The sequence below is a fragment of the Pseudochaenichthys georgianus genome, chromosome 22, assembly GCF_902827115.2.
Source record: "Pseudochaenichthys georgianus chromosome 22, fPseGeo1.2, whole genome shotgun sequence".
Lineage (NCBI taxonomy): Eukaryota > Metazoa > Chordata > Actinopteri > Perciformes > Channichthyidae > Pseudochaenichthys > Pseudochaenichthys georgianus.
Genome location: NC_047524.1, coordinates 21,419,110 through 21,437,746, shown reverse-complemented (window position 1 = coordinate 21,437,746; position 18,637 = coordinate 21,419,110). Strand labels below are relative to the sequence as shown.

At 44.0% G+C, this 18,637-nt stretch overlaps 1 long non-coding RNA gene across 1 annotated transcript in view; it reads left to right on the top strand.

Annotated features, from left to right (window-relative positions):
- LOC139432919 (uncharacterized) overlaps positions 1 to 18,421 on the top strand; it is a 42,588-nt gene extending 24,167 nt beyond the window's left edge. Inside the window, exon 3 of the long non-coding RNA XR_011642492.1 lies at positions 17,930 to 18,421. This is a non-coding gene — a long non-coding RNA (uncharacterized lncRNA). The remainder of the gene's footprint in view (positions 1 to 17,929) is intronic.
- Positions 18,422 to 18,637: the final 216 nt, after the last annotated feature.

The window sequence follows — 18,637 nt, the reverse complement described above, 5'->3', positions numbered from 1 at the left end:
ATACTGTAACTTCAGCAGAGGTGGATAAAGTACTCAGATCCTGTACTTAATACAAATAAAAATGTCATTGTCTATTATCAGTAAACATTCTGAATTCACAATTTTACTTGACACAAATGTACAACTGTATCAGTATCAAAATGTTAAATTTACACAATGGCCCCTTTCACTAACACAAAGTATGTTAAGCCAAATGTACTTAAAGTATCAAAATGCACAATGGCTCTTTCACAGTATTTTAATAGTAGATAATATTATATTATCCTGTTTTTATGAGATGTATACACATTTTAATGTTGTTGTTTATCAATGTGGAGCCAATTTTAGAGACTTTTTAAAATACAAAATTGAAAAGTAGCTGTATTGCATCATATAAGCATATTATGTGTATTATGTATAATAAGTAACTAGTGTTAAATACATTTCAGGGAGTAAAAAGTACAATATTGCCCCTGAATGGAAGTGGAGTAGAAGTATAAAGTAGCATAAAATGGAAACATTCAAGTAAAGTAAAAGGATGTCAAAATTCTACTTAAGAATGGTACCTGAGTAAATGTACTAAATTACATTACATCACTGAACTACTGGCAGTGAATGGCACATACTGTCAGTGCTGTTAGGGAGTGTCCTGTCCGAGTTGCTTTTCCATTAGTTCAGAAACAGCACAGACAGAAACTGCATGGTGCTCACTTTGCATTTGCACTGGTGTTTTGACAATGTGGGAATGCATGTTGTTTTTAGTAAAAAATGACTATAAGGCCATTTGCAATGTATATATGTATTTCACAGAGGCTTATGCATTTCTGGCGTTGAAATTTCCCCCAAAAAGACACAATTCAGATTGTAAAACTTTAATGCTCTGCTGGGATTTTCAAACACCAACATTTGCATTTCTTCAGGTGTGTGGCTCTTTTGAAAACTGAAATTCCCATAAGAGCTGAGGTAAATTATGGACCAGGCTGTTGTTATTGTACCTGATGCTGTTTTCCGGTTGCCTTCAGTATAGTGCTTACTCGGAAGGGATCTTAAGTGTACATGTAGCAAATCTAATAAACACTTAACAGCCTAAACAACATTTAGGTTGGATTTGGCATTATGAGCTGTATGGATCCAAGGCTGTGTAAAGTCCTTGGATTGATTTAGTAAAGCCATGAATGTCCTCCGTTACCTTACACACACTGTTTGAATTCACGGTATTCAGTGCGGGCTGGGCTGAGTGCAGTGTGCACTGCTCGGGGCTACCAGATGGAGAAAGTCCCGTACCAGTCTGCCTGCTAATGAGTTCAGAGTAGCCAGAAGACACTGGCAGATGCTATGTATGTTCAAGGGGCATTTCCGTAAAATCTCTTTTTGGGGATACACTTCATTTTAACCTCCTCGCATTGCCATACTGTTACACAGGAAGCTGCAATGGTTTGTGGGAATTGATAATAAATAAAATAATGAGATATTCAGCGAGGCAAAAATCACTTCTGTAGATTTCAATCTGCGATGCATCCCCCACCACGTTAACTTTTTAATATTCCATACACAAAACCTATAGCATATCCCTTTACATCACAAACTCATCTTTTTCTCCTATCTGCAATTTGCCAAACTGCCCTTTTACCTCCTTCAGGATGGAGTCGGTGGGTCCCCCCCCTCCCCTGGCCCTCCCCGCTGCAGGATTAGATTTAACCTGGCATGTTGCCCCTGCTCATAAATCATTCGCTTTATCGTTTCTGCAGCCTCAATAAAACTCCTCTAAATGGAAATGCACCACCATCGTCAATGGGGCTTACTTTACGAGTATAACCATATAAATCAAGTTTGTTTAAACACAGAGCGTCATAGCGCGGCGTAAAGTTCTGCGGCCTACAGATGATCAGAAAACAAACACACACATTCACACACACACACACACACACACACACATACTGTAGGAGGAGACAGTCATTTCGAACCTGACTGGAGTAGTTATAACCATGCCGCTTTCGTCTCATTAGTATGCATGAAAAAGTGACATGTGACACGCCTCCAATTATGCAAATGAGCTAAGTCCATCTCCCATTGGTCAATGAGCTAAGTCCCGCCTCCCATGTCCCGCCTCCCATTCTTTGATGTGTGTTATCAGGTAGGTGTGAAAAGCCCCCCTGTGTAGTGCCTTTGTTGTCTAATTCTTTGATGTGTTAATTAGGGCAGACTCTTTTAAGTTATGTTGTCTGGCCCCTGTCCCCTCACACCCCTTTGTAGTCTAGTCCATTGATGTGTGTTATAACAGGTAGGTGTGAAAAGCCCCCCTGTGTAGTGCCTTTGTTGTATAGTTCTTTGATGTGTTGATTAAGGCAGACTCTTTGAAGTTATGTTGTCTGGCCCCTGTCCCTCAGAGCCCTTTGTTATCTAATCTAATTAGCCTTTGATGTTTTGCCCTTTGATGTGAGGTGTGATTTCACACTGGTGAAAGCCTTTGATGTTAATCTAGGTGTCTCTTTGAAGTTATGCGTGAGACTGTCTACCCGCCCCCTCCCAGCCTCCCCCCCCCCCCCTTTTTCTCCACCCCTTCCTTATGGCTATGAAGCCAGCAGATAGTGGGGGTGGAATTAGATGAAGATAGAAATACACTCAAACTAAATAAAAAAAGACAGACAATTCAGCTTACCAAGTCACCATTCAAAAAAGAAAAATGTCAAGAGACGCCTCGAATGGGTTTAACCAGCCTGTGACAGCTTACCCGTCTGAAGAGCCAGTCAAGAAACGAATGCAGCATCGGGGCCGGGTTCAGAGTACAGCCTCTTTCTGGTCATGTGTGTTGGAGGAGGGGCTCTGTAAGGAAGTCTGAAGGAAGGGGCATATTTTCCCCCCGGTTGTGTTCTTTCAAATTATAGCTCACTCGAGATGGTTTCTCTAAAATGACAGGTATTGCATATATAAAAAGTGTATCTTACAGTTCCTTTGTGAGTGAATTACACACAAATCTGCAGAGTGTCACTAAAAAGTTTTACGCAGTGACTGACATTCTGTATGGGAGTTCACACCCGAGCTGCTGCAGGGGTTGAGTATGTGTTGGCTCTCAGGGGATGGTAGGTTAAGAGTCAGATTCTTAACGAAATCTTTACACATAAATCTGCCGAGTGTCTGTAAAAAAGTCTTTAAATAAAAAAACTTGCCTTTTTAGAGTCAGAATCCTAACAAAATCTCCTCAAACAGAGTACTTTATGGTAGTGGTCCTCTTTTATACACAAAGTGTATCTTTTCAGTAACTTTCTCAGAGAATTTAAGCATAAATCTGGCAAATGTTCAAAACAGCCTTGTTTTCACTGAAATAGCCTCAAAATCACAAACTGACATTAAGAGTCAGGGGGTTAACGAAATCTACTCAAACAAAGTACTTCATTATCTACTTTTTTCAGCTTTTATACACAAAAGTGCAGGGAATGTAGGCAGATTTAGAAAACTATCTGTGAGATGCAGTTAGTTTTAAAAAATAAAACAAGATCAAATGAAATAAAAACAGCCATTATTCTTCACTCTTTTGTAAAACGGACAGTTTCAAGAAAGATGAAACCGTGTTTATGCAGACATGCAAAATATCTGAAGCCCTATAAAAAAGTTACAAGTATATTGTGTGAAAATATCTCAAAAAGTCGTAATATTGTTTATTAGTGATACCTGAGGATATTCTCTTTTTTAATTGTAGCGACTGTGAACTAATGTGTAATTACTTTTTACTAACTATAAGAAAAGTCTCTCTGAAGAGGGGAAATAATAAAACAATTTTAAAAACATGATCTTTGTCTTTTTATAATTACTTTACACCACTATAAGGAAACCCAATATTAAGTTTGTGTGAGGTTGTACTAGGGATAATATTAGAATTTTGCTGTACCCATAAAGAATGGGTTTCTGCTCCATTTCACTCCATGAAGCCTCCAGCTTGTACAAGGGCTCCGCCTCCACTCAACATAACATGTCCCGCCCTCCTCACCAGAACATTTAAAAGTAAGGGGATGGAAATAGACGAAAATAAATACGCTCAAACTAAATAACAGGCCAGTCATTTCCAATCACCAAGGCACTTTTCAAAAAAGAAAAATGGCCAAGAGAAGCATAGATATGGGTTTAATCAGCGAGACGCCTGTGACAACGTACAGCCATCAGTCCGGAGCGCCAATCAAGAAACGAATGCAATATCTGTGCAGGATTCAGACGCCTCCAGCCGAAGAACTTCATGAAGAATGGACTCTGAAAAATGGCGATGTGTGGGGTTATGTATTCAACTATATGGGGAATGAACTGCATTTCTACAATCTGAAGAATGGAGAAACGTATGGACCCCGCAGTGTTAAAGCGACACTGACCTCAACAGATTGGGCTGTGTTAACTCTGGTGTCTTCCAGAGATCTCCACGCAACCACTGTAGTGCATCAAGAAACCATAGTGGAACCAGCGGTGTGCAAGATATTTGCAAAGAAAAGCAAAGAAACACAAACAGCATGCGAGATCAAAGAAGAATTTTCACCGCCGCCCCTCAATGTGGAGGAAGAAAGAGTTATTTCCCCGCTGCCAGAAGTGAAAAGAGTCCTAACAAGCACCGTCTGGGAAACTAAAAGCGGTCCATTGGGGCGATGGTATTACCGTGCAAGCCGTTTGGAGACGCGGGGGAAGGACCCCTCTGATGATTTTGTTTTGGAATATTTCAACTCGACATGCGGAGTTTTTCAGACATCTGTGCAGGTGTCTCTGACTGCTTGGCTGAAAATGATTGATGAAAAAGCTACAAAGCTTAAAGAACTTTTTAAACAGAGTCAGACATCGATGGACATTATACTTGTCACGATCACAGGTACAGATCAGAACCCAATAGCACGACTCAGATACAACCAGTATATAGTAATGTTCAGTTTATTTCAGGTCAAGGACAGGCAGGGTCAAAACCAGTAAATCCATCAGACAGGCAGGCAGGCAGGCAGGAATCCAAAACTGGGCAGGACAAAACTCGGGACTAGAGCACAACACTCACTGGAGAGCTTGGCGGAAACGACAAGACATTCTGGCAAAGGACAACTGATAATGAGGTGGTATAAATACTGTGGAGTGATGAGGGAATGAGTAACAGGTGAGGGGAAGGGCTGAGGAGACCAGGTGAGGGAAATGAGCTGATTACAAGGGCCTGGAGGAAAGCGGGATCTGAAATGACAGGAGAGTTTAGATGAGGCATCAAACAAACAATAATAAAAGTTTCTAACTTGTGACAATACTGGTGAAAAAGAATCTCATCTTTACAGATGACTCCTCCCACTCAACGCAATAAGTCCCACCCCACTCAGCAAATCATATAAAACTAAGGACCCCACTAAGACGACCGTTGAAAACTAGCCATGGATCTGAGAAAAACCAAGTCTCTCGCCGCGAGCTGCAGCCTGGAGCAAACGCCTGGAGGACCCCCATCCTCTACAGCAATCTGGACACCCGATCTCGACAGCGCTATGGCTGATATTGATATGGCTGACACTGATATGTATCAAACTCCATCTACTCCATCCGAGTCTCCAGGGGTATCAACAACTTGGGGTTCATTCGGTTCAATACGGCCATTCGGGACGCTCTACAACCAAGACCTCATACGTCACATATGGTGACATAAGATATTTGCAGTAAAAAGCAAAGAAAAACGCAGACAGCATGCAAGATCAAAGAAGAGTTTTCACCACTGCCCCTCAATGTGGAGGAAGAAGAAGGAGATATTTCCCCGCCGACAGAAGTAAGAAGAGTCCTGACAAGCACCGTCTGGGAAACTAAAAGCGGACCCTACCTATGTAAAAAGAGTGTCGGGGTTGTCTTACGAAAATGTGTTATCTCTGTATCAAGATGATGTGTTAAAAAAATACCAACTGTGTGAGAGACGTCATAAAGACACTCATTTTAACCACAGTGTTTGTTCTCTACAAATGTTTTAAGATTGTTACAAAATGTAAAAAATAAAAATAAAAGGTATGAAGACAAAATTAATTCAGGTGACTCTGGCTTTATTAGGAAAACAAACATATAATACAAATGTTTTAGGGGTTAAATGTAACCATCGTGGACTTAATAGTCTAACAAAATACTTTATCTGAATACATTTGTTCTTTTTAAGAGCACTTTTTGAAATTATTTATTTATTATTTCAGTGGAACAATCCAGTTTTTGTTAACATCAACGCTTTATTCTCTTTTTTCTTGTGTTACTAAGATACTTTTAGACACACCTTGGTGTATGCAACACTTGTTCAGATAAACAAGGTTTTTTCTTTTCTGATAAACTTACATATTTTAGTTATTTTCTGTTACCAAGATACTTTAAGATACACCTTGATGTCCGCAACACTTAACAAAGGGTATAATATGAAGTACTTGGTAAGGAAGGGGTTTTTCTTTAAGGGGTGCAAAACTTTAGAACAGGGTAAAATATTCATTAATTTGTATTGAATTGAGTTTTCTTTTTCTTTTTTTGATTTTAAACATACTATTTGTACACAATGACTTTTCCATATTTCTGACATACTATAGTTTTTTTGACTTTTTTCTGTAGAATCTTGACAAAACTATTACTTGTTCTTAAATGATGACCTATTGCTGGAGATGAGATGAAAAAGCTACAACGCTTAAAGAACTTTTTTCTAAAAACTCTCAATTCTATAATTGACTACCCCCATTCAACGCAATAAGCCCCACCCTCCACTCAGCAAATCATCTAAAACGAAGGACCTCACTAAGACGACCATTGTAAACTAGCCATGGAGCAGAGAAAAGCCAAGACTCCCCCCGCGAGTTGCAGCCAGGAACAGACTACTGGACTACCATCATCACCACCATTGGGGAAACCCGAATCTTGCAGTACTACTGCTGCTGATGCTACTCCTCGGGTCAAGAAGTCTCAGTTTAGGGACACAGTGAAATCGGAGTTGTTTCATATTCTGGAGAGGGTGATGTATCGGTACAGAAAAGAAATCTGCAAAGAATGCCGACGCAGTAAGACACCAGAGTTAACACAGCCCAATCTGTTGAGGTCAGTGTCGCTTTAACACTGCGGGGTCCATACGTTTCTCCATTCTTCAGATTGTAGAAATGCAGTTCATTCCCCATATAGTTGAATACATAACCCCACACATCGCCATTTTTCAGAGTCCATTCTTCATGAAGTTCTTCGGCTGGAGGCGTCTGAATCCTGCACAGATATTGCATTCGTTTCTTGATTGGCGCTCCGGACTGATGGCTGTACGTTGTCACAGGCGTCTCGCTGATTAAACCCATATCTATGCTTCTCTTGGCCATTTTTTCTTTTTTGAAAAGTGCCTTGGTGATTGGAAATGACTGGCCTGTTATTTAGTTTGAGCGTATTTATTTTCGTCTATTTCCATCCCCTTACTTTTAAATGTTCTGGTGAGGAGGGCGGGACATGTTATGTTAAGTGGAGGCGGAGCCCTTGTACAAGCTGGAGGCTTCATGGAGTGAAATGGAGCAGAAACACATTCTTTATGGGTACAGCAAAATTCTAATATTATCCCTAGTACAACCTCACACAAACTTAATATTGGGTTTCCTTATAGTGGTGTAAAGTAATTATAAAAAGACAAAGATCATGTTTTTAAAATTGTTTTATTATTTCCCCTCTTCAGAGAGACTTTTCTTATAGTTAGTAAAAAGTAATTACACATTAGTTCACAGTCGCTACAATTAAAAAAGAGAATATCCTCAGGTATCACTAATAAACAATATTACGACTTTTTGAGATATTTTCACACAATATACTTGTAACTTTTTCATAGGGCTTCAGATATATTGCATGTCTGCATAAACACGGTTTCATCTTTCTTGAAACTGTCCGTTTTACAAAAGAGTGAAGAATAATGGGTGTTTTTATTTAATTTGATCTTGTTTTATTTTTTAAAACTAACTGCATCTCACAGATAGTGTTCTAAATCTGCCTACCTTCCCTGCACTTTTGTGTATAAAAGCTGAAAAAAGTAGATAATGAAGTACTTTGTTTTAGTAGATTTCGTTGACTCTTAATGTCAGTTTGTGATTTTGAGGCGATTTCAGTGAAAACAAGGCTGTTTTGAACATTTGCCAGATTTATGCTTAAATTCTCTGAGAAAGTTACTGAAAAGATACACTTTGTGTATAAAAGAGGACCACTACCATAAAGTACTCTGTTTGAGGAGATTTCGTTAGGATTCTGACTCTAAAAAGGCACGTTTTTTGATTTAAAGACTTTTTTACAGACACTCGGCAGATTTATGTGTAAAGATTTCGTTAAGAATCTGACTCTTAACCTACCATCCCCCGAGAGCCAACACATACTCAACCCCTGCAGCAGCTCGGGTGTGAACTCCCATACAGAATGTCAGTCACTGCGTAAAACTTTTTAGTGACACTCTGCAGATTTGTGTAATTCACTCACAAAGGAACTGTAAGATACACTTTTTATATATGCAAAACCTGTCATTTTAGAGAAACCATCTCGAGTGAGCTATAATTTGAAAGAACACAACCGGGGGAAAATATGCCCCTTCCTTCAGACTTCCTTACAGAGCCCCTCCTCCAACACACATGACCAGAAAGAGGCTGTACTTTGAACCCGCTGAATTGTCTGTCTTTTTTAATTTAGTTTGAGTGTATTTCTATCTTCATCTAATTCCACCCCCACTATCTGCTGGGTTCATAGCCATAAGGAAGGGGTGGAGAAAAGTGTGGGGGGGGAGGCTGGGAGGGGGCGGGTAGACAGTCTCACGCATAACTTCAAAGAGACACCTAGATTAACATCAAAGGCTTTCACCAGTGTGAAATCACACCTCACATCAAAGGGCAAAACATCAAAGGCTAATTAGATTAGATAACAAAGGGCTCTGAGGGACAGGGGCCAGACAACATAACTTCAAAGAGTCTGCCTTAATCAACACATCAAAGAACTATACAACAAAGGCACTACACAGGGGGGCTTTTCACACCTACCTGTTATAACACACATCAATGGACTAGACTACAAAGGGGTGTGAGGGGACAGGGGCCAGACAACATAACTTAAAAGAGTCTGCCCTAATTAACACATCAAAGAATTAGACAACAAAGGCACTACACAGGGGGGCTTTTCACACCTACCTGATAACACACATCAAAGAATGGGAGGCGTGACATGGGAGGCGGGACTTAGCTCATTGACCAATGGGAGACGGACTTAGCTCATTTGCATAATTGGGGGCGTGTCACCTGTCACTTTTTCATACATACTAATGAGACGAAAGCGGCATGGTTATAACTACTGACTGGCTTCCCTCTGGCATGTGTTTGGCAAAAGCGATGTATCTACTGGGAGTGTGTGTGTGTGTGTGTGTGTGTGTGTGTGTGTGTGTGTGTGTGTGTGTGTGTGTGTGTGTGTGTGTGTGTGTGTGTGTGTGTGTGTGTGTGTGTGTGTGTGTGTGTGTGTGTGTGTGTGTGTGTGTGTGTGTGTGTGTGTGTGTGTGTGTGTGTGTGTGTGTGTGTGTGTGTGTGTGTGTGTGTGTGTGTGTGTGTGTGTGTGTGTGTGTGTGTGTGTGTGTGTGTGTGTGTGTGTGTGTGTGTGTGTGTCAGAGATGTTCACAAGTCTTTTTTTGCAAGTCCAAGTCAAGTCTTTGGTCACGAGTCCAAGTCAAGTCTCAAGTCTTTGTGGGGTGAGACTTGATCAAGTCTCAAGTCGTTGGTCACGAGTCCAAGTCAAGTCTCAAGTCTCTAACAAAATTAAAGTCTCATGTCTCTTCTGGTTGTAATAAGCCTTCTATTGTCTGCTGCTATCCAGTCTGTTAAGAATAATGCACAGCTATATCTAAGAAATTCAAAGCATTTACTGTGTTATTATCACTCCTATATCTATTAGCATACAGTATCAGTACTGATTAGTTGTTTGTTATACGATCACTTTAAACAGGCTATTGCAATGCAATATGAGGAAAAACATCACACTTTAGCTAAATGCAAACAACTTATAAGCAAAACACTTCAGAATCAGAAATCAGTATCACAAGTACTTAAAAGCGGGTAATGATTAATGTTACCGACCTTTTTTATGTCTTGTCAAGAGTTGGATGTCAACGCCACTCAACTCAAACAAGTGTGACAAGCAATTCACTAATCTTTTCAAATATTCAGTTACAAAGCTAGTAGCAAGCTAAATTAAGATTACATAGCTGATGCTGAGCTAAACATGTTTGCTAACCGTCCATATGCGTTAATGTGACTGACCTCTCCGGGTGAGTTTTCAAGTGCCTGATGAAATTCGACGTTGTTGCGCCAGCATCCTTGATTTTGATATTGCAGACTTTGCAGTGTGCGCTCCTTTTGTTGGTGCCGCCGGCGTTTTGTTCGAAGTTTTTGTAGTTGAACCTGATTACAAGCGGTACAGCCGCAGGTGTGCCGCCGGTCGCTATTGTGTTACTACGAGGTAGTAACAGAGGCACGCCCGTCTGCGTAATAAGCCCGGCTAAAATAACTGGATCGCCTACGTGCCTGTCAGCCTTCCATCTGGGCACAAACTTATCTCGTGCCCTCATTGGTCATGTGCGCGTTCGTGTGTGTTGGAGGAGGCGGCTCTATAAGGAAGTAGCAGCCTCTAGCAGATTATCTCCGGTTGTGTATTTTCAAATTCTAGCGATCTCGAGCTGGTTTCTCTCAAATTTACCTACCCCACCTTTAATACGCCAAAAATAGAAAACACAATGATTGTTCACAAGTCCCAACACACGAGTCCAAGTCGAGTCTGAAGTCTTTTGGTCACGAGTCCAAGTCAAGTCTGAAGTCGCAAGTGTGTGCGACTTAAGTACGACTCGAGTCCGAGTCGCAGACTCGAGTCCCCATCTCTGGTGTGTGTGTGTGTGTGTGTGTGTGTGTGTGTGTGTGTGTGTGTGTGTGTGTGTGTGTGTGTGTGTGTGTGTGTGTGTGTGTGTGTGTGTGTGTGTGTGTGTGTGTGTGTGTGTGTGTGTGTGTGTGTGTGTGTGTGTGTGTGTGTGTGTGTGTGTGTGTGTGTGTGTGTGTGTGTGTGTGTGTGTGTGTGTGTGTGTGTGTGTGTGTGTGTGTGTGTGTGTGTGTGTGTGTGGAGGGGGGTTATATAAATGATTAATATGCTCGATTATAGCGTTGAAAGTGTGCTTTAAGTCATATTCTTCAAGGCCACTTCTCCAGAATTTTCAAGATGGCGTGTCGGCATGCCGCTCCCTCAGCTCTCTGCCTTTAGCTATCCTGTTTTTGTTTTATGTGTGTCAGAATGTCCCTGCTCTGCTTGTCTATGATCGCCAAGCTCTCCTCCACCTAAGACCCTCACTGGAGTTTATACTGCTGCCCAAACCTATATCTGGCAACCGTAAATCGACTCCCCCCCCTCTACTGTCAGATATTCCCACCTACCTGCACCGGTTGCCCTGCATCCTGCCTCACCGAAAGCGCTTTAGACGACGGGGAAAGCGTGGTGGCGCGCTTGTCCATCAAAAAGCACACCTGCCGGCTTCTTCCGTGACTTATCCCCCCATCAGATGTCATGGCCCTCCCGCTGCACACCATCCGAGGGTTCGGTGGATTCGCCCTGTCTTTCCGGAGCTGCGGCCTCTGCTGGGCCCGCTGGCAGCTCCTCCTGCCCGATTGACTGCTCCCGGTCCGCGCGGCGTTCAACACACACATCTTCGTCCGCTAAGACGCACTACACCTTCGGCACCTCCGGAGAGAAAACTCTGCATGGCTTTGCTAAATGCTAGGTCAATAGCAAACAAGACGTTCCTGTTAAACGACTTCTTCACCTCTCATGATCTGGATTTAATGTTCCTGACTGAGACCTGGGTCCACGCCGGCGAATATGTACCGTTTTCTGAACTTCTTCCTCCCGACTGTACTTTCTTCAGCTCCCCCCGTACCACCGGCCGTGGTGGGGGTATAGCTTCAGTGTTTAGAGCTAATCTCCAATGCCGATTGCTTCACCCAGTAACCAGCTATTCTAGCTTCGAGTTGCAGCTTTTTGAGCTGAACCCGGCCTCGCCTATACTCTGCGCAGTCGTGTATCGTCCGCCAAAGTACAATAATGATTTCATAACTGACTTTTCTGACTTTTTGTCCGGGATCATGGTGAAATATGATCATGTTTTGATCTGCGGAGACTTTAATGTCCATGTGTGCTGCGAGTCTAAACGTGTGGTTAGGGATTTTTTAAACCTCCTCGACTCTTTCGGTCTTATTCAGTCTGTGGCTGGCCCAACACACGATAAAGGACACACCTTAGATTTAGTATTATCGTTTTATCGTATTATTCGATGAAATCTGTGCAGGAACGCGTATCTCAGACCATTTACCGGTTCTGTTTACAACCTCGATCCCTTCTGTAGGAGTCGAATCACGTGCTCCTGCGCGTTGTCTGCGTTCAATTAACCCATTGACTGCCTCACAGTTTTCAGATGCTTTTAATACTTATCCGATTTGTAAATTAGAGGTGAACTGTGCTTTTAGTGCGGATGAGCTTATCTCTTTGTTTGATTCGACATGCACACTAATACTGGATTCCGTTGCTCCCTTTACGCTTAGACGCAACAAAGTTCTCTTAGAGCCGTGGCTCAATGATTGTACTCGCGCTTTTAGACGCGCTTGCAGGCGTGCAGAGAGAAAATGGAAAAAGGATAAACTTCATGTCTCCTTAGAAATTCTTTGTGCTTGCCTTTCCGATTATCAGACGGCAGTCAAAGCAGCCAAAACAGAGTATATTTCTCTGTTAATCTCCAAAAACAGCCATAAACCTCAAGTTCTTTTTAATGTCCTCAATTCGATCATTAATCCTTGTGATGCTTCTCCAATTGTGCCATCAACTACTCTCTGCGATACATTTCTTAAATTTTTTATCGAAAAAGTATCTGTTCTTGGCCTAATGCTACCCCAGATTCTGCTCCCTTTCTGTGCCCTGCTGTCCTCGACCATCTTGAGCCTATATCCCTCTCTTCTCTCTCGGATGTAGTCAAGCACTTGCGGCCGACAAACTGCACCTCAGACAGCATTCCCTCTCGCCTTCTCAGAGATGTTTTCGAATCAGTTGGAGCAAGTATTTTATTACTTATAAATACCTCTCTTAGCTCAGGATATGTCCCAGCTGCCTTCAAACATGCAGTGGTCCAGCCACTACTTAAAAAGAAAAATCTCGATCCCTCCATTCTCGCAAATTTCAGGCCCATCTCCCAGCTACCCTTTTTATCTAAAGCCCTGAAGCGAGTAGTCTACGCCCAGCTGCAGTCATTTTTAACCATGCATGGTATCCATGGAAAATGTCAGCCTGGCTTTAAACCTATGCATAGTACTGAAACAGCCCTTTTAAGAGTTTTTAATGATCTGCTCTTAGCCGCCGATTCAGGCAGCCCAGCTGTCTTGGTGCTGTTAGATTTAACTGCTGCCTTTGACACTGTGGATCATAGTATCCTGTTGTCATGGCTTGAACAGTCCGCAGGCATTACAGGCTCTGCCCTTGCATGGTTCAGGTCTTATTTGACGGACCGTAGCTTCTCAGTGCAGTTAGGTGTTTTCTCCTCTGCCAAAGCCCCTCTTACCTGTGGGGTTCCCCAAGGCTCGATTCTGGGCCCCATCCTTTTTCTATTGTACATACATGCCCCTAGGTTCAATTCTCACAAAACATAATATCCCCTTCCATTGTTACACTTATGATGTACAGATTTATCTGCCTCTCAATCAAAATGCCAACTCACTACAGCAGTTGAAGGACTGCTTAATAGAGATTAAATCCTGGCTGAGCCAAAACTTCCTCACCCTCAATGAGAGCAAGACCGAGGTCATCTTTTTTGGACCCCAACCAACAGTCTCCCCGGTTGATATTCTGGGCTCCCTCAATAAAAATATCCTCCCCTCTGTTATGAACCTTGGAGTGACCTTCAACAGCGCCTTTACATTTGATAAGCAGGTTAGCACTGTAGTTAAGACCTGCTCTTTCAAATACGACTATTGGCTAAGACCAAGTCGTTTTTATCTTTTAAAGACCTAGAAAGGGTTATTAACGCCTTTGTTACCTCGAGACTGGATTACTGCAATGCACTGTATGTGGGTATGGACCAGGCTTCAATTAGACGTCTTCAGCTAGTTCAGAATGCAGCTGCACGTCTTCTCACTGGCCATAAAAAGCGCGACCATATCACCCCAATTCTGGCTTCATTGCACTGGCTTCCAGTTCGGTTCGGAATAGATTTTAAATTCCTTTTATTTGTTTTTAAAGCCCTAAATGGGCTGGCTCCGGCCTACTGTATGTAGCTGACCTCCTCCATCGCTACACCCCAGGCAGAGCCTTAAGGTCGGCTGATCAGCTGTTGTTGATAGTGCCTAAGACCAGGCTTAAAACCAGAGGGCATCAAGCTTTTGCAGCGGCTGGCCCTAGGCTCTGGAATACTTTGCCCCTCCATGTGAGGTCGGCCCAGACCCTGGGGGTTTTTAAATCAACACTGAAAACTCACTTTTTCTCTCTGGCTTTTGTTTAATTATCTATTCATTTATTTATTTATTTAGCTATTTATTTATTCATTTAGTTCTTTATTTTAATATTTATAACATATCCGGCCCCAGTCCCGGCCCCAGCGGCCATGTTTCCGGCCATGGTTCCAGACCTAGTTCTGGCCCCAGCAGCCATGGTCCCGGCCCCAGTTCTGGCCCCAGCAGCCATGGTTCCGGCCCCAGTCCCGGCCCCAGCAGCCATGGTTCCAGACCCAGTTCTGGCCCCAGCAGCCATGGTTCCAGACCTAGTTCTGGCCCCAGCAGCCATGGTCCCAGACTCAGTTCTGGCCCCAGCAGCCATGGTTCCAGACCTAGTTCTGTCCCCAGCAGCCATGGTCCCAGACTCAGTTCTGGCCCCAGCAGCCATGGTTCCAGACTCAGCTCTGGCCCCAGCTGCCATGGTCCCCTCTCTGGTCCCCTCTCTAGTCCCTTCTCTAGTCCCTTCCCTAGTCCCTCCTCAGGTCACTTTCCTAGTCCCTTCTCTAATCCCTTCTCCAGTCCCACCTCTAGTCACTTCTCTAGTCACTTCTCAAGTACCAACTCTAGTCCCATCTCAAGTCCCTTCTCTAGCCCCTTCTCTAGTCCCTACTCAATTCCTTTCTCAAGTCCTTTCTCAAGTCCCTCCTCTAGTCACTTCCCTAGTCCCTTATCCAGTCCCCCCTTTAGTCACCTCTCTAGTCCCTCCTCTGGTCCCTTCCCGAGCCCCTTCTCTAGTCCCACCTCTAGTCCCACCTCTAGTCCCACCTCGAGTCACTTCTCTAGTCCCTTCTCTAGTCCCATCTCAAGTTCCCTCTCAAGTCCCCTCTCCAGTTCCCTCTCAAGTCTCCTCTCGAGCTACCTCTCGAGTCCCCTTTCGAGATCCCTCTCAAGTCACCTCTCGAGGTCCCTCTCAAGCCCTCTCTCGAGGCTCCTCTCGAGTCCCTTCTCAAGTCTCCGTCCAAGTTCCCTCTCAAGATCCCTCTCAAGTCATCTCTCGAGTCTCCTCTCAAGTTCCCTCTCGAGTCCCCTCTCCAGTCACCTCTCGAGTTCTCTCTCGAGTCCCCTCTCAAATCACCTCTCGAGTTACCTCTCAAGTTTCCTCTCGAGTTCCCTCTCAAGCCCTCTCTCGAGTTCCCTCTCAAGTCCCTACTCAAGTACCGTTGGAGGTTCCGCTGGGGGTCCTGCCAACCCTTTGTCCTGTCCCGTTGGAGGCCCCGCCGACTACTCTCCTGCCGGGGGTCCTGCCAGCTCCTTGTCCTGTCTCGTTGGAGGCCCCGCCGACTACTCTCCTGCCGGGGGTCCTGCCAGCTCCTTGTCCTGTCTCGTTGGAGGCCCCGCCGACTACTCTCTTACCGGGGGTCCTACCAACCCTTTGTCCTGTCTCGTTGGAGGTCCCGCCGTCTACTCTCCTGCCGGGGGTCCTGCCAATCCTATGTCCTGTGCCGTTGGAGGCCCCGCCGTCTACTCTCCTGCCGGGGGTCCTGCCAATCCTATGTCCTGTGCCGTTGGAGGCCCCGCCGACTACTCTCCTGCCGGGGGTCCTGCCAACCCTGTGTCCTGTCCCGTTGGAGGCCCCGTCGACTACTCTCCTGCCGGGGGTCCTGCCAACCCTTTGTCCTGTCTCGTTGGAGGTCCCGCCGTCTACTCTCTTGCCGGAGGTCCTGCCAATCGTATGTCCTGTGCCGTTGGAGGCCCCGCCGACTACTCTCTTGCCGGGGGTCCTGCCAACCCTGTGTCCGGTGCCGTTGGAGGCCCCGCCAACTACTCTTCTACCGGGGGTCCTGCCAACCCCATGTCCTGTTTCGTTGGAGGCCTCGACATCACATGTCTCGCTGGGGGTCCTGCCAACTCATGGTCCTCTTCCGTGGGGGATCCTACCGAAGCCTGTCCCACCAGCTCCGATTCCTGTCCGGCCGACACCGGGTCCTGCCCGGCCTCCGGAGCTGTCCCGTCAGCGCTTTCCTGCCCGGCCTCCGGAGCTGTCTGGTCTTCGCCCTCGAGCCCAGCCCTCTGTGAGCCGCGGTCTTCGCCCGCGATCCCGGCCCCCTGACTCTTCCTGCCGCTGCCCTCGTCCTCGAGCCCGGCCCCCTGACTCTTCCGGCCGCTGCCTTCGCCCTCATACTCGGCCGCCCGGTCGCTTAGATAAGCGGGGTAGTGCATCTGATGAAGAGATAGGTTGTTGTGCTCTCTGTTTCTTATCCTCAGTGGCGTTTTTATATGTACAAAAGTGGTGGGGCACAAAAAACTTTGTCTATAAGCATCTGCAGTGAGGTTCATGGCTGGTGAGGCACTGGCACTGACTCTTCAGGTTTACAAATATTATATGTTGACCTAAATCAAAATATAATATTATTTTCAAAAGCTGTTTTTGTCTGATGCTTCAATTAATTTTAAACAGACAGTTCAACAAAAGGATACCCAAAAAATGTAATTTTATCATTTCAATATTGAATTGTTCTCTCTTAGTAAGATCCCATTTTCAATAAAATTGCAGTCTTACCTTGACTTGAAGATTAAATCCATTTGCCTATTCCTCTGGACAAAAATCTCTTACTTTTTTTTTGTAAAAGTCCTTATGTTCTTGTAGTTTCAAAAGTCTATCATAAATCTAATCTAATCAATAGATTTATGATTCGAAAATTATAAAAGTAGGGTAGACATGTGGATATTATCCGGCTGAACAAAACGTGCATTTATATAACAGGTTTGTTTCCCACAGATCTTATTTGGAGCTATTTTCTAAAATTCTATGGAGAAATCTCATTGCTTTTTTGTCGAGGGAAGCCATGCGCAGCTTACTTCCGGGTTTTAGGACGCGTCACTGCAGCTCGTCTCCTCTTCACACACCACACTTTTCGCGGCGCACGTACTTACAGCCAATCGGCTCTGAATTATGTGAGATGACGTATGGTGGGGATGGCAGTTCAGTGCCCCTATGGTCATTATTTTTTTGCCACACACATTAAATAGGAAAATATTCTGAGCATGCGCAGTGTAGTTTTTACAGTCACCATTGACTTAGACAGTGAGAGGGAGGGGCATGATCAGGTTTTGTCCCACATGGCTCTAAACAGCTCAATAGGCACACACTGTGTAGACACTAATTAGAAGAACACAGACTAAAACAGCAATGTACAGACGAATCAGATGATTAAACATGATCTTAAAATATATTTTATATATTTGTTTGCATTTTTTTGCCCCACCTGCCCCTAATGACCAGTCGCCACTGCTTATCTTATATCTAATAGAACTGCTCGGGTTTTGATAGATTGAGTGGGGAAGTTCATGAGATCTTTCTAGAGGGTTATCAAGAATAACTTTTATCCAATGACCTTTTCCCTCTCTGTCTGTGTCTGTGTATTCTCTTGTTCCGATTAACCCAGCCAAATCTTTTTTCTTGTTTTGTATCTATATCTACGCCGGGATCCGGTGTCAAGGCTGATCCTCTTGCTGTAGTCCTGTGTCTTGGATCCTCTATCCTGAGTTCTGGATTAAGTCGTGGACTTTGGGTCGTGGCTGAACCTGTCTCTGCGGTCCTGCCTTGGGTCTCGTCATGCTGCTTCCCTGATGGGTTCCACAGGATTGTAGCTGACATCCTTGTGGATTCATCTTCTTATTACAGACACATGCATTTCCTAACATTCGGTCTATATGCTGTAAAATGTATTATCTCTGCGATTTACACACGGCATCTATTGCACGTCTGTCCGTCCTGGGAGAGGGATCCCTCCTCTGTTGCTCTCCCTGAGGTTTCTCCCATTTTTTCCCCTTAAACTGTGGGTTTTCTCTGGAAGTTTTTCCTTGTACGATGTGAGGGTCTAAGGATAGAGGGTGTCGTGTTTCTCATACTGATATTCTGAACAATCTGTGCTGTTGTATTTGCTGTAAAGTGTCTCTACTGTAGGCTATTTTTATTATATGTACAGCACTTTGGCTCGACCAAAAATCGTTTAGAAATGTGCTATATAAATAAAACTTGATTTGATTTGATTCCCCCTCATTTCAATGGAAATGCATCTCTTATCAATTATCATTGTTTCCGAGCAATACGTGTGACCTATGTGGACCTTTCCTAACAAAATAAAACTAATCAGCCATGTTGAACGTACAGTACAGTACAGTACGTAACTCTGTTGTGATTAGAC